The 27,735-nt window shown below is 45.5% G+C and overlaps 1 long non-coding RNA gene across 1 annotated transcript; it reads right to left on the bottom strand.

The window, feature by feature from the left end:
- Window positions 1-1,446: 1,446 nt before the first annotated feature.
- Window positions 1,447-3,515, bottom strand: LOC134956665 (uncharacterized). The gene is made up of 2 exons (XR_010186074.1): window positions 3,353-3,515; window positions 1,447-1,642 (listed from the first exon to the last, which is right to left on the bottom strand). It is a non-coding gene; the product is annotated as an uncharacterized LOC134956665 (long non-coding RNA).
- Window positions 3,516-27,735: the final 24,220 nt, after the last annotated feature.

Raw genomic sequence — 27,735 nt, 5'->3', positions numbered from 1 at the left:
GTAACTGATTCGACCCAACGCGTTTCGTTAGAACGACTTCATCAGGGGTTTCTGTATGGTATCACAAAAAAAGGAACAAAGGCCTTCATGGATATAAAACATCCATAGCCCATATATATAGGACCAACTTTTAATAGAGATGGATAATTCACCCAGAATGGTTGTAGGATGGTAAAACCAAGCATAGACGCATTCGCCTTTAAGGGTATTCAGCTAGTTAATGAACCTGATTGCAGACTCTTTTCAGTTTGTATGCAGGGTCTGTTAAATTTGAACCTGCAGCCACCAGGAAAGAGACACAAGTAACAGCCAAATCCAAAATGCGATTTGGATTTGGCTGTTACTTGTGTCTCTTTCCTGGTGGCTGCAGGTTCAAATTTAACAGACCCTGCATACAAACTGAAAAGAGTCTGCAATCAGGTTCATTAACTAGCTGAATACCCTTAAAGGCGAATGCGTCTATGCTTGATTTTACCATCCTACAACCATTCTGGGTGAATTATCCATCTCTATTAAAAGTTGGTCCTATATATATGGGCTATGGATGTTTTATATCCATGAAGGCCTTTGTTCCTTTTTTTGTGATACCACACAGAAACCCCTGATGAAGTCGTTCTGACGAAACGCGTTGGGTCGAATCAGTTACGGTCTCTTATCTAGTTCATCAGTACACCCTACAGAATATACACCTATAAGGGTGAGGGTGTTCTTTAAAGGCTTGAACAGAAAACCTATGGACTGTATCTGGATGTATTTCTTTTAAGAATGTTTATATGAATGTATGGAACCTTTTATTTGTAAAAAAAATGTTCATATGAATTTATGGAATTCTATATGGTTTTTCTAATAAAAACAAATTGGTATCATATCTAATTTAGGCCATTCTGGCCGTCTTTTTGTTCGGGTGTGTTCTCTGGTGTGAGGGTATACTTGCAGGTGATACCAGTTATAAGAATCCACACCGTGGAAGAACAGCTACTGGAAATACTAAAATCTGAGTGTTTTAAAGTTATACCAAGCGCAATTGGTTATTGTTTTATATATATATATATATATATATATATATATATACAAAAATGGAGGATAGCGCCTATGTCTACCCAGTATATATATATATATATACACACACACACACACACACACACACACACACACACACACACACACACACACACACACACACGTTAACTGGTGCAATTCTTTAGCTGACTCCTCCACAGTGGGGGTGGGGGGCTGCCTATTTTGTCAGTCCCGGGCCCCGCAATTTCTGATGGCAGCCACCATACTAATTGTAAGTAGGAGCCGCCGCTGGTCCTGTAGTCAGCTGTACATGAGCATTTTAGATGTTTGGAAACCTTCCCCTGCTGTACAGTAACCTAGATTGGTATCAACACTGAAAAACATAAAACGAGGACTGAATGCAGATAACACAGTTATTAAAACTGATACATTTACAAGATCACTTTATTGACTTCAAACAGAATGGAAGTGACTTGGTAATTCTGGCAATACTTGTCATGAACAAGCGGAATATACAAATTTCTCCTGTCGAGTATCATGTCTGGATCCGACGTCTGACTTCTTGCTGCACCTCTCCACTCCACTTACATTTAATGAAGCGATCTTCAAACACAATCCAGGCCTATACAGGGTGAGATTCATTTACTGCCGTGAAATATTTAGCCAGTGTCATTTATATTTCATTAATGTGACATATTTAATACAGGCTGTGCAGGATTTAAAACCTTGTTCCCGACGCACTTAATAAATATTTTCATCGCCTAACTTAAGTTGGTTGTAGAGTTTTAATATACCCATCATAGTTTTAATTGTATATGAGATTAAGAGAGCCGACTAGTGTACTTGTTAGTGGCCTGCTGTAAGATTAATTGATGTCTTTAACTCTTTGACTGCAAGGTATGGAAAATGGAAAGTGGTGTAGCAGGAGACAATGGGAAAAAGTAATATGATGTCCGTGGCAGCCAGACTGTTTTGTCTCAGTGATGTTCTTAGGGGACCGTGTCTGGGAAAAAAGGCAACATACTGTATTCTTTCTTCACAGTCAACTGATTACACGTGTGTGAAGACACTTACTGTAATTTTGTATGTATGTTTTACGGATGTGTGTCCTCCATGTTTTGCAGTAGTATGTCTTCCATGTCTTATGGTATTGTGTCTTCCATGTGTCATAGAAGTGAATCTTCCATGTGTTGTGGAAGTCTGTGTTCCATGTGTTGTGGTAATGTGTCTTCCATGTGTTGTGGTAATGTGTCTTCTATGTGTTGTGGTAGCGTGTCTTCCATGTATTGTGGTAGCGTGTCTTCCATGTGTTGTGGTAGCGTGTCTTCCATGTGTTGTGGTAACGTGTCTTCCATGTGTTTTGGTAACGTGTCTTCCATGTGTTTTGGTAACGTGTCTTCCATGTGTTGTGGTAACGTGTCTTCCATGTGTTGCAGCAGTGTCTTCCATGTGTTGTGGTACTGTATCTTCCATGTGTTGTGGTATCGTGTCTTCCATGTGTTGTAGTAATGTGTCTTCCATGTGTTGTAGTAATGTGTCTTCCATGTGTTGTGGTAGCATGTCTTCCATGCGTCATAGAGGTGAGTCATCCATGTGTTGTGGTAGTGTTTCTTCTATGTGTTGTGGTAATGTGCCTTCCATGTGTTGGTGTAATGTGTTTTCCATGTGTTGTGTTACTGTATCTTTAATTTGTTGTGGTATTGTGTCTTCCATGTGTTGTGGTAGCGTGTCTTCCATGTGTTGTGGTAGCGTGTCTTCCATGTGTTGTAGCAGTGTCTTCCATGTGTTGTGGTACTGTATCTTCCATGTGTTGTGGTATCGTGTCTTCCATGTGTTGTAGTAATGTGTCTTCCATGTGTTGTGGTATCGTGTCTTCCATGTGTTGTGGAAGGCTGTCTTCCATGTGTTGTAGTAATGTGTCTTCCATTTGTTGTAGTAATGTGTCTTCCATGTGTTGTGGTAGCGTGTCTTCCATGCGTCATAGAGGTGAGTCATCCATGTGTTGTGGTAGTGTTTCTTCCATCTGTTGGTGTAATGTGTTTTCCATGTGTTGTGTTACTGTATCTTTAAATTGTTGTGGTATTGTGTATTCCATGTGTTGTGGTAGCGTGTCTTCCATGTGCTGTGGTAATGCGTCTTTCTTGTGTTGTGGTAGCGTGTCTTCCATTTGTAGCGGTAGTGAGTCTTTCATGTGTTGTGATAGTGTGTCTTCCATGTGTTGTGGTAGTGTTTGGCACAGGTTACATTATGTGTACACAGAGGCACAGGTTACATAATGTGTAGACACAGAGGCACAGTGTCAGGAATCTGCATTTTGCATCATGTCACTTACTGATGCTCTGATGCGCTGGCCTCCGGAGGTCACATCCTCAGCCTGGCAGCATGTTCCATGATTGCCTGCAATGTGCAGAGACTCTCTCCAGCATGTACCCCGATGTTTTCCCACCATCTCTAGCATATGGGCACCGCCATAACACCTCCAGTCAGTTGACTTGGTGCTATCCACTCCTGAGCACTGGAGCGCTCACATGACTTGATTCTCCAATCCCTGCTGACCAGGGGGTAAATAGCCAAAGTTCCTGCTCAATATCATTGCCTTGAACAACACAACACATCACATTCTGTGAACAAGCGTCTCCTGGTTCCAATCTCCTGTCTTCAGAGATTCCCCTGTATCAGTGCTCCGTGGTACTGCAGGCACCAGCCATCCAGTTCTGTTGCAGCTCCATCTGATTTCTGCTCCAGCATTCACTAGCAGTCTCCTGAGACACGCCTTTGTCAGTGCTCTGTGGTACTACAGGAATCCAGTGATCATCAAGCAGTATGGTTTAGTATAAAGGTGGTCATTCCGAGTTGATCGCTCGCTGACGTTTTTTGCAGCGCAGCAATTAAGTGAAAAAACGGCAATTCTGTGCATGCGCATGGTACGCAGTGCGCATGCGCTAAGTACTTTCACACAAAACTTTGTAGTTTTATCCAAGCTCGAGCAACATTTTTCAGTCGCTCGAGTGTTTGTAGTATGATTGACAGGAATTGGGTGTTTCTAGGCGACAACTCGACGTTTTCAGGGAGTGTGCTAAAAAAGCAGGCGGGCCAGGCAAAAAACGCAGGAGTGGCTGGAGAAACGGGGGAGTGGCTGGCCAAACGCAGGGCGTGTTTGTGACGTCAAATCAGGAACTAAACGGACTGAGCTGATCGCAGTCTAGGAGTAGGTCTGGAGCTACTCAGAAACGGCATGACATTTTTTAGTAGCAAATCTGCTACTCTTTCGTTCGCACTTCTGCTAAGCTAAGATACTGTACACTCCCAGAGGGCGGCGGCCTAGCGTGTGCAATGCTGCTAAAAGCAGCTAGCGAGCGATCAACTCGGAATGAGGGCCAAAGACAGGATCCAACTCCTGTCACACAAAAACAAAGGTGTTGGATTTTAGAAATATTGACTTTGCAAAAATGGGGAGACGTTTAAGTGATTCATTGGCGGACTGAGGAAAGAGTGCAGGAGAGGTGGGAAAAATTGAAAAGTGCAATACTAAGGGCAACAGACCTTTGTATCAAAAGGTTTAGGAAAAGCACCAGGAAAAGGAAGCCAATGTGGTTCACAAAAGAAGTATCAACTAGTGTGAAAGCAAAAAAGATGGGATACACCCAAGGATACTAAAAGTTCTATTTATTAACATTATTTTTACTAAAATAATGTGAAAAAGGGTGTTTTCAGTTTTCACACACTTTTCACATTATTTTAGTATCACCTAAATGTATTAAAGAGCATTTGGAGCAGTTTTCATGAGAAACTGCTCCAAACCCTTTAATTCACTTTTTTTTAGTAAACCATATCGCATTCCCCATGCGTATAATGGGAAATGTGATGTGTCCAAATTTACAAAAAAAAATGTGAAAAAATACCTCAGTGTGCCCTGTGATAATCCCGCCAGCTCAGGCTGGCGAGATCACAGGGCAGCACTGTGATAGGCAGGCATTTGCCCAGCTTTCTCTGTCCCTGGACAAACAAGCTGATCATAGTGTAAAAAAAACAAAAAGTAAAAAAAAAAAAACCATACTCACCTGTCCAGGGAGCCGGTGTCTGCTGCTCCGGTGTGCGCTGCCGGACGCCGGGTCCCCCATATGCTGCGCTGTGACCCCGGTGCAGTAAAGTGATGCTGAAAAATGGCAGCGCACTTTACAGCAGCAGGGGTCACAGCGCAGGAGAAGGACCCGGCGCCCGGCAGCCTCCTTAAGCAGTGCGGACCAGCTCCCTGGACAGGTGAGTATATTATCCTGCTTGGGGGGGTCCGCGGCACGCATGGGTAGTCACGATGGGGGGGTCGACCGGGCGGCTGTGGTAGCGGCGATGTCGGCGGGGGCGGCGCATGCGCAGCAGGACATCGGGGTATTTTTTACGAAAAATACCCCGATGATGCTGCGAAGAGGCATCGCATGGACAGAGCTTGACTGCAAGCTCTGTTCCTGCATGCGATAATTGATACATCCCTGCAATGTACTCAATTATCGCAGTGCGAGTTTGGGTGATTTTATCACCTGTCATCCGCATCCTGGATGCGGATGGTCATAAATAAGCCCCTTAAAGAGCTAGAAGATATGCTGGTGGCACCATTAACAGAATTATTTATCCAGTCACTAAATACAGGTGCTATTCCAGTGGACTGGAAAATAGCAAATGTAGTTCCACTGTACAAAAGTGGAAGCAAGGAAGAAGCAAGTAACTACAGACCAGTAAGCCTTACATCAGTAGTAGGGAAAGTGATGGAAAAACTATTAAAAGAAAGAGTTGTGGAATATCTTAAATCAAACAACTTACAGGATCCAAAACAGCATGGATTTACTGGTGGGAGATCATGCCAAACAAATCTTATTGACTTTTTTGACTCTGGTGAAAATAATAGATCAAGGGGGAGCTGTAGATGTAGCATATCTAGACTTTAGTAAGGCATTTGACACTGTCCCACATCACGGACTGATAAACTTGAAAACATGGGGATGGATTATACAACAGTTAAATGGATAAGAACCTGGTTGCAGGATAGAAATCAGACAGTTGTAGTAAATGGAGTGCAATCTATGGATGGAAATGTCACCAGTGGAGTACCCCAGGGATCTGTACTTGGACCAGTTCTCTTTCATATCTTTGTTGGTGACATTGCAAATGGTATTGAAAAGAAAGTATGCCTTTTTGCAGATGATACAAAGATTTGCAACAGGGTAGACACACCGGGAGAGTTAAAACAAATGATTGATGACCTAGCTAGGCTTGAGAAATGGTCAAGAACGTGGCAACTACAGTTTAATGCTAAAAAAATGCAAAATCATGCACTTGGGTCTCAAAAACCCAAAGGCTAAATATAGTATTAAGGGTACTATAATGGAAACTACTGAGGAGGAAAGGGATTTAGGAGTCACTATTTCAAGTGACTTAAAGGCAGGAAAGCAATGCAACAAAGCAATGAGAAAGGCAAGTCAGATGCTTGGTTGCATAGGGAGAGGAATCAGTAGCAGGAAAAAAGAAGTAATAATGCCACTGTATAGGTCATTGGTACGGCCTCAGGTTACATTACGTATACACGCAGACGCACAGGTTACATTACGTGTACACGCAGAGGCACAGGTTACATTATGTGTACGCACAGAGGCACAGGTCACATTACGTGTACACGCACAGGCACAGGTCACATTACGTGTACACGCACAGGCACAGGTCACATTACGTGTACACGCACAGGCACAGGTCACATTACGTGTACACGCACAGGCACAGGTTACATTACGTATACACACAGAGGCACAGGTTACATTACATGTACACGCAGAGGGCCAGGTTACATTACGTGTATACGCAGAGGCACAGGTTACATTACGTGTACACGCAGAGGCACAGGTTACATTATGTGTACGCGCAGAGGCACAGGTCACATTACGTGTACACGCACAGGCACATGTCACATTACGTGTACACGCACAGGCACAGGTTACATTACGTGTACACGCAGAGGCACAGGTTACATTACTTGTACACGCAGAGGCACAGGTTACATTACGTTTACACGCAGAGGCACAGGTTACATTACGTGTACACGCAGAGGCACAGGTTACATTACGTGTACATGCAGAGGCACAGGTTACATTACGTGTACACGCAGAGGCACAGGTTACATTACGTATACACGCAGAGGCACAGGTTACATTACGTGTACACGCAGAGGCACAGGTTACATTACGTGTACATGCAGAGGCACAGGTTACATTACGTGTACACGCAGAGGCACAGGTTACATTACGTGTACATGCAGAGGCACAGGTTACATTACGTGTACACGCAGAGGCACAGGTTACATTACGTGTACATGCAGAGGCACAGGTTACATTACGTGTACACGCAGAGGCACAGGTTACATTACGTGTACACACAGAGGCACAGGTTACATTACGTGTACACACAGAGGCACAGGTTACATTACGTATACACGCAGAGGCACAGGTTACATTACGTGTACACGCAGACGCACAGGTTACATTACGTGTACACGCAGAGGCACAGGTTACATTATGTGTACGCACAGAGGCACAGGTCACATTACGTGTACACGCACAGGCACAGGTTACATTACGTGTACACGCAGAGGCACAGGTCACATTACGTGTACAGGCACAGGCACAGGTTACATTACGTATACACACAGAGGCACGGGTTACATTACGTGTACACGCAGAGGCACAGGTTACATTACGTGTACACGCAGATGCACAGGTTACATTACGTGTACACGCAGAGGCACAGGTTACATTATGTGTACGCACAGAGGCACAGGTCACATTACGTGTACACGCACAGGCACAGGTCACATTACGTGTACACGCACAGGCACAGGTTACATTACATGTACACGCAGAGGTACAGGTTACATTATGTGTACGCACAGAGGCACAGGTCACATTACGTGTACACGCACAGGCACAGGTTACATTACGTGTACACGCACAGGCACAGGTTACATTACATCTACACGCAAAGGCACAGGCAGTGTCGGACTGGGGCATGAAGGGCCCACCAGGGGAATGCAGTAATAGGGGCCCATACTTAGGGGGTGTGGTCAGCCTACAAAGGGGGTGTGGCCAGCCTCCACAGAGGATTGAAATACACAATAGTGCAGTGTAATGCAACATATCTACCATGTATAATACAAGTGCACAGTCTGGAACCTGATCCATAGAGGAAGGAGTGGGCACTCAGCAGTGGGGTCTACCGGTGGTTTCCCTGGTACCCCTGTGGGCCAGTCCGACCCTGGGCACAGGTTACATTACGTGTACACGCAGAGGCACAGGTTATAAAATGTGTACACACAGAGGCACAGGTTACATTACGTGTACACGCAGAGGCACAGGTTATAATATGTGTACACACAGAGGCACAGGTTACAATATGTGTACACACAGAGGCACATGTTACATTATGTGTACACACAGAGGCACAGGTTACAATATGTGTACACACAGATGCACAGGTTACAATATGTGTACACGCAGAGGCACAGGTTACATTACATGCATAAGCAGAGGCACAGGTTACATTACATGTATAAGCAGAGGCACAGGTTATGTGTACACACAGAGGCACAGGTTACAATATGTGAACACACAGAGGCACAGGTTACAATATGTGTACACACAGAGGCACAGGTTACAATATGTGTACACACAGAGGTACAGGTTACAATATGTGTACACACAGAGGCACAGGTTACATTATGTGTACACACAGAGGCACAGGTTACATTATGTGTACACACAGAGGCACAGGTTACAATATGTGTACACACAGAGGTACAGGTTACAATATGTGTACACACAGAGGTACAGGTTACAATATGTGAACACAAAGAGGCACAGGTTACAATATGTGAACACACAGAGGCACAGGTTACAATATGTATACACACAGAGGCACAGTTACAATATGTGTACACACAGAGGCACAGATTACAATATGTGTACACACAGAGGTACAGGTTACAATATGTGTACACACAGAGGCACAGGTTACATTATGTGTACACACAGAGGCACAGGTTACATTATGTGTACACACAGAGGCACAGGTTACAATATGTGTACACACAGAGGTACAGGTTACAATATGTGAACACACAGAGGCACAGGTTACAATATGTGTACACACAGAGGCACAAATTACAATATGTGTACACACAGAGGTACAGGTTACAATATGTGTACACACAGAGGCACAGGTTACATTATGTGTACACACAGAGGTACAGGTTACAATATGTGTACACACAGAGGCACAGGTTACATTATGTGTACACACAGAGGTACAGGTTACAATATGTGTACACACAGAGGTACAGGTTACAATATGTGTACACACAGAGGCACAGGTTACATTATGTGTACACACAGAGGTACAGGTTACAATATGTGTACACACAGAGGTACAGGTTACATTATGTGTACACACAGAGGCACAGGTTACAATATGTGTACACAGAGAGGCACAGGTTACAATATGTGTACACACAGAGGCACAGGTTACATTACATGCATAAGCAGAGGCACAGGTTACATTACATGTATAAGCAGAGGCACAGGTTATGTGTACACACAGAGGCACAGGTTACAATATGTGTACACACAGAGGCACAGGTTACATTATGTGTACACACAGAGGCACAGGTTACAATATGTGTACACACAGAGGTACAGGTTACAATATGTGTACACACAGAGGTACAGGTTACAATATGTGTACACACAGAGGCACAGATTACAATATGTGTACACACAGAGGCACAGGTTACATTACGTGTACACGCAGAGGCACAGATTACATTACGTGTACACGCAGAGGCACAGGTTACAATATGTGTACACACAGAGGCACAGGTTACAATATGTGTACACACAGAGGCACAGGTTACATTATGTGTACACACAGAGGCACAGGTTACAATATGTGTACACACAGAGGCACAGGTTACATTACGTGTACACGCAGAGGCACAGATTACATTACGTGTACACGCAGAGGCACAGGTTACAATATGTGTACACACAGAGGCACAGGTTACATTATGTGTACACGCAGAGGTACAGGTTACATTACGTGTACACGCAGAGGCACAGGTTATAATATGTGTACACACAGAGGCACAGTAGCAATTTAGTTGCACGGTATAAGAGATGTACTAGAAACGTGCTGGGTGATCCTGGGCGATGTCTGGGACCTGCACCTTCTTATGGGTGTATTTCTGGGAGTGTCAGGGCGTGTCACTGAAGTGGTACACACAGAGGCGTATCTAGGGTAGGGCGAGTGGGGCACGTGCCCTGGGCGCCTTGGCAAGCCAAGGAGAGGGGGGCGCCGCCGGCGACCAGGCCATCATGCCCCACTCGCCCCCATAACGCCGAAATGTGAGGGGAGGAGAGCGCAGCGTCTCTCCCCTCTCCGCCGCTGCCAGCACTAGCAGCTGCCAGCAGCGCTGCTGTGTCCGGTCTCCGGCGCTAGCCAATCAGAGCTTGCGGACCGGCTCCTGATTGGCTGCCGGTCCGCGAGCTCTGATTGGCTAGCGAACCGGTGCCAGACAGCCGCCGGAGACCTGGAGCGGTGAGGGAAAGGAGAGGCGCTGCGCTGCGCTCTCCTCCCCTCACATAACAACAAGCGATGAGTGACGGGGGGCGAGGGGGGGCGGGCTTGGCGGCACAGTGGGGCATGTATCTGGCACCAAATGGGGCATATGTAACTGGCACTGAGTGGGGCCTGGCACTGTGGGGCATGTAACTGGCACTGTGGGGCATGTAACTGGCACTGTGGGGCAATGTAACTGGCATTGTGGGGCATGTAACTGGCACTGTGGGGCAATGTAACTGGCACTGTGGAGCAATGTATCTGGCACTGTGGGGCATGTAACTGGCACTGTGGGGCAATGTAACTGGCATTGTGGGGCATGTATCTGGCACTGTGGGGCAATGTAACTGGCACTGTGGGGCATGTAACTGGCACTGTGGGGCAATGTAACTGGCACTGTGGGGCAATGTAACTGGCACTGTGGGGCATGTAACTGGCACTGTGGGGCAATGTAACTGGCACTGTGGGGCATGTATCTGGCACTGTGGGGCATGTATCTGGCACTGTGGGGCATGTATCCGGCACTGTGGGGCATTGTATCTGGCACTGTGGGGCAATGTAACTGACACTGTGGGGCAATGTATCCGGCACTGTGTGGCATGTATCTGGCACTGTGGGGCAATGTATCTGGCACTGTGGGGCATGTAACTGGCACTGTGGGGCATGTAACTGGCACTGTGGGGCAATGAATCCGGCACTGTGGGGCAATGTATCTGGCACTGTGTGGCATGTATCCGGTACTGTGTGCATGTATCCGGCACTGTGTGGCATGTATCTGGCACTGTGGGGCAATGTAACTGGCACTGTGGGCCATTTTCAGTGGTCACACCCCTTCTGGAGTGTGGGCACACCCCTTCTGTTGTGTGGCCACACCCCTTCTGGTGCGTGGCCACACCCCTTCTGGTGCGTGGCCACACCCATTTTTCCGCTTCTTTTTGTGTGTGTGTGTGTGTGTGTTTGGTTTTTTTTTTTTTTTTTGGGGGGTGCCATTTTCCAGCTTGCCCTGGGCTCCGAAAACCCTAGCTACGCCTCTGGGTACACAGATGTTTAATTGCTCACACTGGAGTCTACATTCAGGTGGAAAATCTGCACCTAGCATGGGGCTGGTGAAAGCTTCAATCTAAAGAAGCACCAGGTGGTGTTACTGCATCTGAAGGTGCTGAAAGTGGGCATCTCATTCCTTACACATGCAGACACACGCTGTACACCAGGGAAGATCTTATACCAATATTAGCAGATGCCACAGTGGCAAAAGATTTAGCTTAATCCGACATAATAAATAAAGCATCATAGAAAAAATAAAAATGTTCAATATTTTGATTGGTTACGGCCTTCCTGCTAAAGCAAATGTTACCACACGGGCAGAGTGTTGGAAATATGTGTGTACAGTGGTGGTTTGGCAGAGCAAACCAGTGGAATTTGTACATGACCCAATTACAAATCCAGTGGCTTAACCAGTCAGTGTGGTTTATTGATATGTGATGGTATAATTGTACTCACTGTTACACTAGTTGAGGGTATGAAGCCTGTAGCGGAGCTGGGTTCTGGCAGCTCACCAGCCGGCAGCTGTCTCTTGGATGCAGGTAGTAGTGCAGGGCGCTAGAACAATGGTATTGCGGGCTAATTGGTCGCAGGTCTCTTGGAGCTAAGGGGGAGACATCTGTCTCCCACTGTGTCATTCAGACACAGTAACAAGGTAATGACACGCATGCACTCTACAGTAACACCGGCCACAATTTTGGTAAGGGAATGAGGCATCATCTCTACAACAGCCATGTTGGAGACTGTGCAGTAGTGTTCTCCAAGTTTCCCCCCCCCCCCGCCACCCATCACCACCACCACCACCTTACACAAACTCCTAAATGAAGCTCTCATGTAGCAACCTGTAAGATAGGTGAGGTTAGACACATAAAAGAACATCAACAGATCGTACAACTTTGGTTTGGCCTCCTTGGCTGGTATATTAGCAAGACTCCTCTCACTGACAGCAAAGTCTTGGCAACAGTCTCTTGACTCACAAACTTTGGACTGCTGTCGCTGTCACAATTCTTGATGTCTTTTGACTCCAAAATCTTGCAAAGTCTCTTTTTTTCTACTTTGGACTTCCACACACACAAACTACTCTTTCTTTGGCTAATGAACATCCTGAAATACATTGAATATGATGTCTGCAAGCTCATCATCATATCTTTTAGGTGGTTTGCCAATATTTGATCCTTCTGTGGTTGAACTTCCACGCTGGTAGTCTCTGGTTCAGATATAACTCCAGCTGCTGGCATGTCCACTGACACAAACTTGTTCTGCATGTCAAAGTCCAGTTTTTCTGTAACTTATTATCTCTTTAAATACAACATCCTTTGACGACAAGTTTTTTTATTATTGGATTAGACAATCTGTAGCCTGCACTTTATTGCAATAACTAAGCATGGTACATGATACATGATTTTGAATGCAGCTTGCGTCTTCTCTTTTTTGGTAGATGGACACAAGCAGCACTTCCAAATGTTCTTAGATGTTTTACACTTGGTTTTCTTTTTGACCAGGCTTCAATAGGTGTTACATCAATTAGGACAACTGTTGGAGAACAGTTTATTCTGTAAACTGCTATGGACACAGCTTCCTCCAAAAACTGTTCCTCTAAGCCTGCAGCCTTCACTAGTGTACAGCTTGATTGTTCACTGATACTGTTTTGCTCAGAAGAATAGACGCCAGTCAACTGATGCTCTGTTCCATACTACCTCAAGAATTGTTCCACCTCTCTGTTGAGGTATTTTTTCACCGTTATCAGATCTCAGAACTTTAAGTCTGCGGCCTGTTTGATTTTCTACAATTCTTTTTGTAGTCTACCATTTTCTTTGTCACTTCAGATGGCTCCTTTATGTGGTGAACATGTGTCATTCTAGTGAAGTCATCTATAAATGTCACAATCAGACTTTACTTCCATTGGACAACACACATCTGAATGCACTATTTCAAGTGGTGCTGTAGCTCTGCTTGTTGACTTGGGAAATGATTGATGACTCTGTTTCCCAAATTTTAAGCTTTCACACAAGTGTTTGTCTGTGTTAGTTACTGTGACCATCTCATTCTGTAGCTTCTGAACACTGTCATATCTAAAGTGACCAAATCTGCTATACTAGAGTTCCAGTGACTGTGACTCACTTGTCATCACTGCTTGGCAGTGTTATGTAACAAGGACATACAATTGCTAACACCTTGTGCCTGTAGCGATAAGTGATCCATGGGGTCATGCAAACTGGCCGCTGCAGCACCAACCAAGAGGCAAAGAAATCTCCCTCTTCCGATGGAGATCTTGACCTCTACATTCCAGGGATGTGCGGTGAGGTAAATGGCTCAGGAGGCACTGGCTAGCACCAGAGCCAGATTTACACACAATATATGAGCCAAAGGGTTCATGTGGGCATTATGAATTTGTTGAGTTTTGAACAGAGATGTGCGGAAAAGATAGGCCATAGACTTTTTACTCCAGAGTTTTGACTATAAAAATGATTAGAATAATACAAAAATGATATTTCTTACATATTCTTTGTATTTTTCATATACTTTATACAGTCAAAACACTGGCGGAAATGTTAGTATGACAGGAAAGGCTCTGCCTCCCCTGCCTCACCCCACCACACGTCTCTGCTACATTACCACAAACAGAAGCGAAGCGTCTCAGTTTTTGGAAATGGCTACTGTTGCTGCCACCTCACCCACCCCCAAGTGACTGCAACCTGCAACCACTGATGCAGTATGGGTCCGGTGCATGGCAAAGTACTAAACATCGATACTATGCGCTTAGTGCCACTTATGCGTCTGAACCTGAAGTAGTGAAATGATAGTTTGGGTCATTTTCGCTTGCAGCACTATGAAGGGCAAGTAGAAATGGTCAAAGTTCATTATGTAAACATCATGCATTATGCCTCTGCCACTAATACCCCTTTCACGCCGCACAAATTATGCATTATAGACCCGGTATATTGCCAGGTCGACGAGGATCGCTGTGCGGTGTGAAAAGGGTCACTGACGAATTCCCGTGTCACCTGACATGGTAATTCAACCCGAGAATAAAGAAAGGTTATTCCAGGGTTATTACCGGGTCAGGTGCAGTGTGAAAGGGTTGCCGTGTCAATGCGGCTCAGTACCCGTTCACAGCATAGGCAGAGGCGGCGTGGAGATGATCTCATCTCCCAGCGCCTCCTCCGCACCCACCCCCGATGCCAGCTCCACCCCCTGCCCGCGATGGCAACCCGACCTGGCATATTGCCGGGTTGGGAAGCCAGTGGGAAAGGGTCCAGTGCCGAGTCGCACCAGGGAGGGCCCGTTTCCAATTCCCGAGTGTGGCCCGGCATTGCAATCTGAAAGCGGCACAACTGAACTAGCCCCGTATAATGAAATTTATGTTAATTTGTTGGATATAGGCATCAATTAACCGCCACGCCATGAAAATTGCACCATTTTCTGGAATGCTGCTGGTCACTGCCCCCCAAATGCCAGCAGCGTTTGGGGCACTGCGAGTGACATGTAGCCCCAGATATTTACATGCACAGGGCAAATCCTGCACAGATCGCAAGACCTCAGAGATGATCTCAAACCTCAAATTAACATACTGAATAAGGCCCAGGTAGCAAGTAACTTAGGTGGTCATTCCGAGTTGTTCGCTCGCCAGCAGTTTTTAGCAGCCGTGCAAACGCTATGCCGCCGCCCACTGGGAGTGTATTTTAGCTTAGCAGAAGTGCGAACGAAAGGATCGCAGAGCGGCGGCAAAAATTTTTTGTGCAGTTTTAGAGTAGCTCAAAACCTACTCCGCGCTTGCGATAACTTCAGACTGTTCAGTTCCTGTTTTGATGTCACAAACACGCCCTGCGTTTACCCAGCCACGCCTGCGTTTTTTCGAACACTCCATGAAAACGGTCAGTTGGCACCCAGAAACGCCCGCTTCATGTCAATCACTCTGCGGCCAGCAGTGCGACTGAAAAGCTTCACTAGACCTTGTGTGAAACTACATTGTTCGTTGTAATAGTACTTCGCGCGTGCGTATTGCGCCTCATACGCATGCGCAGAAGTGTCGGTTTTTTGCCTCATCGCTGCACAGCGAACGAACGCAGCTAGCGAACAACTCGGAATGACCCCCTTTCTGTTTCTGGCTTGCAGGTAACATGTACAGTACCTAGCCAGCTTCATCTCCTTCTCGCTAGAAAATAAAACCATAGCACAAAGCCCCATTATTTTCAAGTTACACAGATGAGAAAAGAACTACAGTACCAGTACATGTGAGTCTAGGATCAGATTGCTTGTTTATGTTGCCCTAATTAATGATTAAGCAGCAAATCTAAGTTTTCGGTTATTTGGCGAGAAAAGTTTTTGTTTTAGAAGAAACCTACAGCGGCTGAATCTCCGCAAAGTATCAGTCTGTCAGCACCTCACAATGCCGCCCTGCCTGACTGAGAACCAGCAGTGTTCTGAGGGTGAATACAATTCCACTCACAAACGCTGCACTTTTAGACATGGAAAAAAAAAAAAGTATTATTAGGAGCGGTGTGTTGAAAGAAAAATGCATTTCTTCAGAAAAAAAATGACAGCCTTTTGTTTTTCGGAAAATAAGGTTTTTTTCACAGCTACAGATTGTGAAAACGCTGCTCATCTGGAATATTTCGCAACCGCAAGTCTCATTAGTTCGATGGTACATGTGTTAAATAAAAATATTGTTTTGGGGAGCGCTGGTGGGGTGATCCGGTAATTAGACACTTCGCTTGCCTGCACGGCTGCATTCCTCACCTGTCTGCCAGTCCTCCATTTTGAACCCTGAGCTTGACGTTCAGAATATTATCAGAGGGAAAACCTGCAAATTTGTGGAAGCTTTGTCAGCACAGATTAAGCCTGTGGAAAGGGATCGCTGACCCAGAAAGCGGAACGCGCAGGGTGAGAGGAAATAAAGGGAAAGTGACAGCTTCAGAGATTTACGGAAAATATTTCTCTGTCTAGGAGATATTGGGGAGGGGAAATATCAGTGTGGATTCAGCGGGGAGTGGGGGCCGCAGCAAGAGTGAGAGGGGTCAATTGACATTTCAATTCCTGTTGCAAATCAGATCCACATTTTGCGCAGTAATTCGGCCTGACAGCCCCTTGAACAAGGTGTCTCTTTTGGTTAAATCTCTAGTGGATTGTGTGAAATACAGTCTTTAGTGTTTATGAGGCAACAGCAGTACTTTAATCTTAATTATATAATGCTGTTCCTTATTTAACAGTAAAATAGTTCCTGTTTACAGCTGGCCTGTCACCGATGCACAGTAGAGGTAGCCTTGTTGGGAGCTGGACCAATATTCAGATTAGGCCTCATGTCTCAGTGATGTCACTAGTTTCAAGTGAAAATATAGGATGTATTCTCATAAATTTCAGTTCAGCCCACTACAGCCAGTAGCCCCAACAGCATACTGTACGTTCAAGATCCCAGACGCTGAAATCCCATCAGGTGCCGGAACACTGACATTGGAATCCCGGCCAGGTCAGCAGAGCCATGCAGGAATATCGGCACAGCTGGGAGGGTTGTTAGGTTTAGGCACCATGGGGGTGGGGGTGGTGGTTAGGCTTAGGTTGGGAGGGGTGGGGGTTATGCACTGAGGAGGCAGGCTAGGGTTAGGCTGCAGTACAGGATGGATATGGTCAGTGTCAGACTGGAGCATGAAGGGCCCACCGGGGGAATGCAAGTGGTAGTGGTCCATGTTTAGGGGTGTGGCTGATCTCCAGAGGGGGTGTGTTCAGCTGCCATATTGGTTTGTCTAACCAGTAGAGAGGGCATAGGCTGGGCCCCTTGATAAATACAGACATTAAATATTGCTAGTGCATGCATGATACTGTACCAGAAAGGCACTGTAGAAAATACACCATAGTCCTGTGCAGTATAAGGTATCATATTTATGATGTATAATTCAAGTGAACAGTCTGGAACCTGATCCCTAGATGAGGAGGAGGGCCCACAGGCAGTAGGGCCTACCGGAGGGGTTTCCCCTGCACCCCTGTGGGCCAGTCCAACACTGGATAGGGTTGGGGGGGGTGGGTAGGTATAGTACTTCACCTCTCCACCATCGGGATCATGACCATCAAGATGCTTGCATCGGTATTGTGACTGGCATCCTGTCCACCGGGATCGCATACCAATGACCCCCCAACTGCCTGGTATGTGTACTGTCCAATGTGGAAAGCTGTTTTCGTCAATTTGGCTTGGGCTTTGAGTAGGTCAGGGATGGAATTTGGTTGGACTGTGGGCCGTGATTATATTGTCCTGATTTGTGTATTGCATAATGGGTGGAGCTTATATATGAGTGGGTGGGGCTGAGTCTAAAGTATGCATTTTAGGCAGATGGGGACAGGGTTTGGGTGGATCAGGAATGGGTTTTAAATGTTCCTGATCTAGGGTGTATAAATGCTGGGAGAGACAGATGTCTCCTCATTCAACTGGCATTTTTGTGTCATATGGCGCAAGACGCTTGGCACGACTTAGAAGCTCCACCATTAGAGGCCATCCCCGTACTTTTGCACTTCTTCATGAATTTTGCGTCTTATTCGCATTGCTGCTGCACACAAAGTTGCTTCCATCTACCAGGCACAATAGGATGCAGATTTAACGACTGATATTCTTGTTATCACTCGTTACTAATCTTAAATGAAGCTCCAACCAATCAGCTCTTGTCATGTGTTTGAAAAATGACAGTAATGAGCTGATTGGTTGGAGAACTATTTAATATTAGTAAAGAGTGATAACAAGAATAACAGTCGTTAAATCTGCACCTAGATTAGTACTTGTGCAGCAAAGGAATTGGTATAAAGTCACACATTAAGCATAATGATACGCAGCGCAAGGCATGGCATGGACTAGTGTCTTTCTCCTTTTTAGACAGATTAGCAGCAGAGTCGCACACAAGCTATATGAAATGCCAGCACCATGTGTTGTGCTCCTGTCACATTAGTGATGCAAGTAAAATGCCTATTTTTGTGAAAGAGACCCTGGAGGGGACATTTGGTGTGCCAACTGGGGCCATTTGGTGTAATTTGACGATAGGTGTATGTGGACACATCTGAAGGCATTGTTACCTATCTTGTGTGTAGGCGACTTTATTCTATCTAGGGAAGCCAATTCCACCTCATTTTTTCAATCCAGGGATTTGGGATTGAAAAAAATCTCAATGCCAGGATTCCCAGCATACCCGGGATTGAGTTGAATAATGAAAATACAGTAGTAGTGCCCCTTACACATTATGCCTCACAGTAGTAGTGCCCTTACACATTATACCTCACAGTAGTAGTGCCCCTTACACATTATGCAACACAGTAGTAGTGCCCCTTACACATTATACCTCACAGTAGTATTGCCCTTACACATTATACCTCACAGTAGTAGTGCCCCTTACACATTATGCCACACAGTAGTATTGCCCTTACACATTATACCTCACAGTAGTAGTGCCCCTTACACATTATACCTCATAGTAGTAGTGCCCCTTACACATTATACCTCACAGTAGTAGTGCCCCTTACACATTATGCCACACAGTAGTATTGCCCTTACACATTATACCTCACAGTAGTAGTGCCCCTTACACATTATACCTCACAGTAGTAGTGCCCCTTACACATTATGCCACACAGTAGTATTGCCCTTACACATTATACCTCACAGCAGTATTGCCCCTTACACATTATGCCACACAGTAGTATTGCCCTTACACATTATACCTCACAGTAGTAGTGCCCCTTACACATTATGCCACACAGTAGTAGTGCCCCTTACACATTATACCTCACAGTAGTAGTGCCCCTTACACATTATGCCACACAGTAGTATTGCCCTTACACATTATACCTCACAGTAGTAGTGCCCCTTACACATTATGCCACACAGTAGTATTGCCCTTACACATTATACCTCACAGTAGTAGTGCCCCTTACACATTATGCCACACAGTAGTATTGCCCTTACACATTATACCTCACAGTAGTATTGCCCTTACACATTATACCTCACAGTAGTAGTGCCCCTTACACATTATACCTCACAGTAGTAGTGCCCTTACACATTATACCTCACAGTAGTAGTGCCCCTTACACATTATGCCACACAGTAGTAGTGCCCCTTACACATTATACCTCACAGTAGTAGTGCCCTTACACATTATACCTCACAGTAGTAGTGCCCCTTACACATTATACCTCACAGTAGTAGTGCCCCTTACACATTATGCCACACAGTAGTATTGCCCTTACACATTATACCTCACAGTAGTAGTGCCCCTTACACATTATGCCACACAGGAGTAGTGCCCCTTACACATTATGCCTTACAGTAGTAGTGCCCTTACACATTATACCTCACAGTAGTAGTGCCCCTTACACATTATGCCACACAGTAGTATTGCCCTTACACATTATACCTCACAGTAGTAGTGCCCCTTACACATTATGCCACACAGTAGTAGTGCCCCTTACACATTATGCCTCACAGTAGTAGTGCCCCTTACACATAATGCCACACAGTAGTAGTGCCCCTTATACATTATACCTCACCGTAGTATTGCCCCTTACACATTATACCTCACAGTAGTGACCCTTACACATTATGCCTCACAGTATTAGTGCCCCTTACACATTATACCTCACAGTAGTAGTGCCCCTTATACATTATACCTCACAGTAGTAGTGCTCCTTACACATTATACCTCACAGTAGTAGTGCCCCTTACACATAATGCCACACAGTAGTAGTGCCCCTTATACATTATACCTCACAGGAGTAGTGCCCCTTATACATTATACCTCACAGTAGTGCTCCTTACACATTATGCCTCACAGTAGTATTGCCTTTACACATTATACCTCACAGTAGTGCCCCTTACACATTATGCCTCACAGTATTAGTACCCCTTACACATTATACCTCACAGTAGTAGTGCTCCTTACACATTATACCTCATAGTAGTAGTGCTCCTTACACATTATACCTCACAGTAGTAGTGCCCCTTCCACATTATGCCTCACAGTTGTAGTGCGTTCCATGCTGGTACCTGTAGTGCCATCCAAGCTGGAAAGACATGGCCAACCTAGCTGTGAGACTCAGGTCCTGCCAGCAGCTGTCACTCACCTGGCTTTCCCGCTGAACTCCCCCCGGGTGGGGCGGCTCCTCCTCAGCTTTTCCATCTATGGAAGGGACACCCCGAGTGCCTTGTTCCAAGTATGAAAGCTTTCCACACTGGCTTTGAAGAGCTGGGTGATGTCAGCCACCATCGTTACACCAGGCACCATGTACATTCGGTTCAAAACTGTCGGATGAGATCACAAACATGGGCATAAAGCTCCAACCTCCTGAGGCAGTAACAGCAGCCTAGCAGAGGTGGTTAAACAAACAAATTAGCACGCTTAGGTGTTGCAGGGCCTACTTCTTGCCCAGGGATTGGTCAGCCATCATTCGTGGGCTTGCTGTGATTGGACGGCGAGTGCAAGCAAAAAAAACAAGCAGGGCAGCGTCTGAACCGAGTACTAGTGCTCAGAGCTGCACTGGGTTAAAATAGATGTGCAAGCCACCAATACCATAATTCACATCCTGGTGCTTTTACCTTAGAACCCCCGGAACTCGCCGATTCTGACCCGGATCATTTAATCATTATAATTACTTTATAACTGAAGGTTCTATAAACCCGGATAAGGTCCAGCGCTGAGTACACATCTTTCTTGATTTCTTATCTGGATACTAGTTTGGTTCTAGAGAGAAATGCAGGTGCACGTTCTAAGCACTAAGAATACTGATAATTAAAATAATTCTTAAAAACTCTTACAATTATTAGTTTGGTTCTTCAAAGCTACTTTTTTTTAGTAATATAACTTGCAAAAAGTTTCTTGCAGTTGCTATACCAAGAAGATTTTCAGTCCAAAGTATAAAACAGGAAGGCATTTTGGAAACCAGAAATGGACAATGGACAGACATTTACGTTGCATATCGTGGTAGAACAGGAATATTATATATACAAACAATGAAGTCGGGTTGAGTGTCTGTGAGGATTGGAGACAATTGTCATTTATTTCCATGCCAGGCGACAATAATTTCTACAGGACTCCTCCAGCCAATAACCATTTCGGAGAACATGTGCTATGATCCTCACTGGCAGCGCATATTCGCCAGGCTCATCGCCGTCCAAATCTCACAGCAAGTCCAAATAATGACAGCAAATGCGAGTGTTGTGCACGTCTCTGGTGCCAGTGTGGACAAATGTTCTCCGTAAACCTGTGATTGTCCACTTTGGGTCATCTCTACATAGTGCCTCCTGGGCTATAGTGCCTCCTGGGCTATAGTGCCTCCTGGGCTATAGTACCTCCTGGGCTATAGTGCCTCTTGGGCTATAGTGCCTCCTGGGCATTAGTGCCTTCCAGATTCCAGTCTGTAACTGTTATGACAGCTAAACTTAAAACAAATATACATCTAGCACAGAGAAGTGAGCAAGCAAATGATGCAGACCCTATTTTTTCATGGTAACCTTTGTGCCGCTTATAACAGTGCTGTCTTTGTGAATAGCCTGGGTGGGGATGGGGGTGAGGGGGTGTATGAGACAGTGGAAGGTTTAGAACATAAGAGAAATCTGTCATGTGAACAGGCCCTTTCTTATTAGAGGTGAGCGGGCTCAGTTCTCAGAGAACCGAGTCCACCCAAACTACCTGGGATCCGAGTGGCACTGCCTGTGATCCGAAAACAAGGCAAAACGTCATCTTCCCGGCATCAGATCCCGGGGGTTTTGGATTTGGGTGCCAAGTCCCATTGAAATCAATGAACTGACTGCACTGTGTCCACCTGCACTGTAACCCACACTGTATCCGACCCACACTGTATCCAACCCCTACTGTAACCCACACTGTATCCAACCCCTACTGTAACCCACACTGTATCCAACCCCTACTGTAACCCACACTGTATCCAACCCCTACTGTAACCCACAATGTATCCAACCCGCACTGTAACCCACACTGTATTCGACCCACACTGTATCTGGGGGGTCATTCCGAGTTGATCGCTTGCTAGCAGTTTTTAGCAGCCGTACAAACGCATAGTCGCCGCCCACTGGGGAGTGTATTTTCGCTTTATAGGAGTGCGAACGCCTGTGCAGCAGTGCGCCTGCAAACACATTTTGTGCAAGACCAGCCCTGTAGTTACTTATCCTGTGCGATGATTGCTGCGACGAGTGACACGGTAATGATGTCAGATACCCACCCAGCAAACGCCCGACCACGCCTGCGATTTTCCAAACACTCCCAGAAAACAGTCAGTTGACACCCATAAACGCCCTCTTTCTGTCAACCTCCTTGCGTTCGACTGTGCGATTGGAATCGTCGCTAGAACCAGTGCCAAACCACAATGGACTTCGAACCCATACGACACGCGTGCGCATTGCGGTGCATACGCATGCGCAGATTAGCCGTTTTTTCCACTGATCGCTACGCAGCGGACAACGGCAGCTAGCGATCAACTCGGAATGACCCCCCTGACCCGCAGTGTGTGTCCTCCAATGTATCATCGGCACTGTATCAAACCTGCACTGTATCTAACCCGCAGTGTGTGTCCCGTACTGTATCCAAGTCCTGCTGTTGCTATTTTTGGTTTAGTTTTTTTTTTCTTTGCTGTTTGTTAACTACTACTACTTTGAGCAATGATATTACACACAACAAATTTCCGAGCTGTATTGTTCTCTATTGAAAGTACTTGTGATTGGTTATTGCTGTAACTCATCTGCAAAACCTTTTTAATCAGAAATAACTGCCGTGTGTTTGTGCCGCTGCCTGTTGCTTAGTTTAGCCAGCCTGCCTCTGGCCTATGTTGGTGAAGAATACTGTGAGCTGTGAGGAGGTCAAAATTGAGTGGAAATGACTCGTAATTAATGTTATTGAGGTTAATATTACTGTAGGAACCAAAAAAGGCCCATATTATGTGATTTTAGCTGTTTTTATAAAAAAAAATTAAAATAAATACAGATCCAAATCCAAAAATTGCCCCTTTTACCCATGATAGCAACGTGTGATATGTGTGCACACCAATGTATACCCACCAAGCCAGCTCATGACACGTGACGTACTTCATCCACTACGCGCTGCCAACGTCAAATGTAAGAGGTGGTCACAATAATGTGATTCGGCCGTGTATATTTTTATACATTCATAAATATTGTGTAAGGTCTGTCCAGTCTTCTCTATGTGCAACCCCAAGGGCTCCCACTGCAACGGAGATGGGACATACTTCGGAGAGGAGAACCATCTGCCGTGATAAGAATGGGCGTGGGAAGGCGGGATGAAGCTGGGTTAAGCAGAACAACAGAGAAGGGACAAGGATGGACCGAATGGGGGGCTGGGCCAAGAGGGGTGGCATACACTGAGGTGACCCGGTATTTGCTGGGTCCGAAATTCTGTTGCACTTACAATTGGAAACTACAGTGACAAAACAAAACTGGGTAATAACAGAGACAGACATAAAGGTAGGAAGACCCTGCTCAAAAACTTACAGTCTATAGAGAAATAGGCATTGATACACAAAGATATTGTATAATGGTCAACAAGATTGCAAAGGTTCTTGGTGGACTGTGTGATATTGTCACACAGCATTGTTGGCCAGGGGTCAGGAGAATGGGAAAGTTGAGAAAAAGAGAATATGTGAAGATACAGATGGAGCACCGCTAATCGTGGCTCTGTCCGTGCCTGGGCGCGCCCAGCGAGGCGGACCGCTGGGAGTGAACGGGGTGTGCTTGCATCGTAGACGCGCATGCTCCCCATTCAAAGTGAATGGGAGCATCTGTGTTCGCTCGCTGGCAGGCTGAGGCACATGCGCACCTAGGCACGCAGCTCGCCTCCGCCTGCGATGTAGCCACACTCAAAGAGTTTGGCTCCATCTGTATTTGTGGACTGTACAGTACAAGTTTGTGAAGGTTATGTGGGTGGGTCTGGAATTTGATAAGCTAGCCTGAAGAGGTGAGTTTTCAGGGAACAGTTGAAGGTTTGGAGGCTAGAGGAGAGTCTTATTGTGCGTAGGAGGGCATTCCACATAGTTGGTGCAGCCCGAAGAAAGTCCTACAGTCAGGAATGGAGGCGAATTATAAGTGAGAAGGAATGACGTAGATCTCGTGAAGAGCTGAGAGGTCTGGTTAGGAGATATTTTGAGATGAGCAAAGAGATGTATGTTGGTGTTTGGTGTAGTTTGGTTAATGACCTTGTGTGTGAGTATAAGTATTTTATATTGAATACGGTTGAATACAGGTAACCAATGGAGGGACAGACAGAGCAGATCAGCATGTGATCAACGTCTAGCAAGGATTAGCTTTGCAGCTGCATTCAGAATGGATTTTAGAGGTGAGAGTTTCTTTTTGGTAAGACCTGTAAGAAGACTATTGCAACAATTAATGCGGGAGATAATGAGAGCATGGAGTTTTTGCAGTGCCTTGTGTAAGGTATGGTCATATTTTCGATATGTTTTTTAGATGCATGTAACATGATTTTTAGAGCTTTTGGAGTAGGGTTGATTGTCAAGTTGAGATGACAGGTTGGTAACTACTATTGGCCAGTGAAAATATAATTAACTCTTTTTTGGAAATATTAAGTTTGAGGCGGCGAGATGTCATCCAAGATGAAATGGCAGAGAGGCATTCAGTGACGCGGACCAATACAGATGGTGACAAGTCAGGGGAGGATAGGTAGATTTGCGTATCATCTGCGTACAGATGATACTGATATCCAAAAGAGCTGATTAGTTTGCCAAGAGATGCGGTATAGATAGAGAAAAGCAGAGGACCTAAGACTGAGCCTAGCGGTACTCCAACTGAGAGAGGTAGCGAAGAGGAGGTAGATTCAGAGAAGCGAACACTGAAGGAGCGATTAGATAGGTAGGATGAGAACCAAGAGAGTGCTGTGCCCTGGAGACCTAGGGATTGGAGTGTTTGCATGAGAACAGAGTGGTCAACAGTGTCACATGCAGCAGAGAGATCTAGGAGAATAAGTAGTGAGTCATGGCCTTTAGACTTCGCAGTGACCAGATCATTTATACCCCTTTTACACTCGCAGAAAAATCCCGGGATATTGCACGTGAACGCGCATCATCCCGGGATTCTTCTCAGTGTAAATGGGTACAGGGACAATTTCCCGGGACGAGCATCCCGGGATTTCATCCCAGGTCAAAAGCAGGGTTGAACCCGGGACCGTCCCGGGAAGCTGGGTAGTGTGAAAGGGCCCGTCCCGGGATTCACTACCCGGGACTGTTAAAAGGCCTCCGATTGGAGCTTTCATGGGCTCAGAAAAGATGATGTCATCATTCAGAGCCCTGGGGAGCGTCCTTGATGCGTGTGAGGAAGGCAGCATGGCGACCTGGACAGACCAGGAGGTGAGAGAGTTGCTGAGCATTAGGGGAGAGGAGGAAATTATGAGGCAGATCACAGGCACAGTCAAAGATGCAGTCATTTATAAATTCATCTCCAAGATGCTGCAAGCCAGGGGAATCATCCGCACCCAGCAGCAAGTGTTAAACAAAATGAAAACTCTTAAAAAGCATTTCCTTAAGGTGCATGACAACAACAGGAAAAAGAGCGGTGTTGGCCGTATCGACTGGCAGTACTATGACATGTGCGCCAATATCTTTGGAAACACAGCTATATGCAGTCCGGTGAGTCTGTCTTCCAGTTCACAGTACACTGCTACAGAAGGCACTCCAGAAGAGACACAGACAAGCAGTGACGTCTGTCCATCTTCACCGTTGTTAATTGACGACACACCTGAGGACAGCGACACATCATCCCAGCCGTCCATAAACACATCCAGAAACGACGACAGCATAACTGCAACCATTGAAGATGTCGTGGATGCTCAGACAAGTGACAGTGGGACTGTACAAAGTGCCGTCACCCCAACTTTACAGAAAAACAGTAAGTACATGTTTAGAAATTAACACTCATAGCACAAATCCACAATTGTTAATCATCCGGTTATGTGCGTAGTATGAGTGGCCAGTGTGGCGGCAGCGTGGCGAGCGCTAATGAGCCCCTTGCAGGATCACTGCGCTCAACACGCTGCTGGCACGGTGGCACACTTTGCATTTTCTGCCCCCACGCAGGGGGGCTTTGCATTTTTAAAAAAAGTTCAATGTTGCAGAGTAGCTAGTGTATAGGTGGATTAATGCCACAAACACATGTTTGCTAACGCTGCTATTTTTATATACGCTCATTTTGTATTTCTTCTCTTCACAGTTTACACCGTACCGCCTAGAAGGAAGAAATTGAACAGAGCGGAGCAAGTGGCTAAAGCCATGTCAAATGTCCTTGTCGACCAACTCCGAGAGATGGACGCTACAATGTCCGCACAGGAGGATGCAAGGCTCGACAGGTTTCTAGAGGCAGAACGCCAAATGCATGATGCATTCCTTTCCCAAGTCATGACAATGCAGGAACGCATGAGTAGAGAGCAGTATGACCGGCACAGGGAAATGCACCAAATGAACATGGCGTTCTATGAGCGTATGAGCAATACCTCAAGAGCACCAATCCAACACCACAACTCACAATACCCTGAGCAGGGTTTTTCATCATTTAATCCTGGCCCATACTATGCCCCAAATACTGCACCATCTAGCGTGCAAAGCACAGAGTTTACTGTATTGCGCAATTTGCCGTGAAACACAGTGAATTGCTTTTTTTGGTTGTTATTTGTTGTTAAATAACCACAGTGTGGTCATTGTTTATGCACAACTGTTTGTGCCTTCTTTCATTTTTTTCTATGTTCTGTTTTGTATAGTGTCTACATTACAGCACTTTTTATTTATTTTTTACACAGTGATAATATACTGCAGGGACACTGTGGTTTATGGTGTTGTATCTACAAACCTACCAGTGTTTTTTTTTTTTTTTATGCCAATAAAAACTTGTTTGCAAATCTAGGCATAACATTCCCATTTGTGCGTAAAGTAGACCATGTTTACAGTGTTTTCTACATTGTTTATGCATATATACACAGTTGCTGGCAATGTGTTTTTTTTGGAAAAACATAAATAATGAAC

This window comes from Pseudophryne corroboree, chromosome 9 (genome assembly GCF_028390025.1).
Source record: "Pseudophryne corroboree isolate aPseCor3 chromosome 9, aPseCor3.hap2, whole genome shotgun sequence".
Taxonomy (NCBI): domain Eukaryota; kingdom Metazoa; phylum Chordata; class Amphibia; order Anura; family Myobatrachidae; genus Pseudophryne; species Pseudophryne corroboree.
Note: the sequence above shows the minus strand (reverse complement) of the source record. Positions and strands in the feature narration are given on the sequence as shown.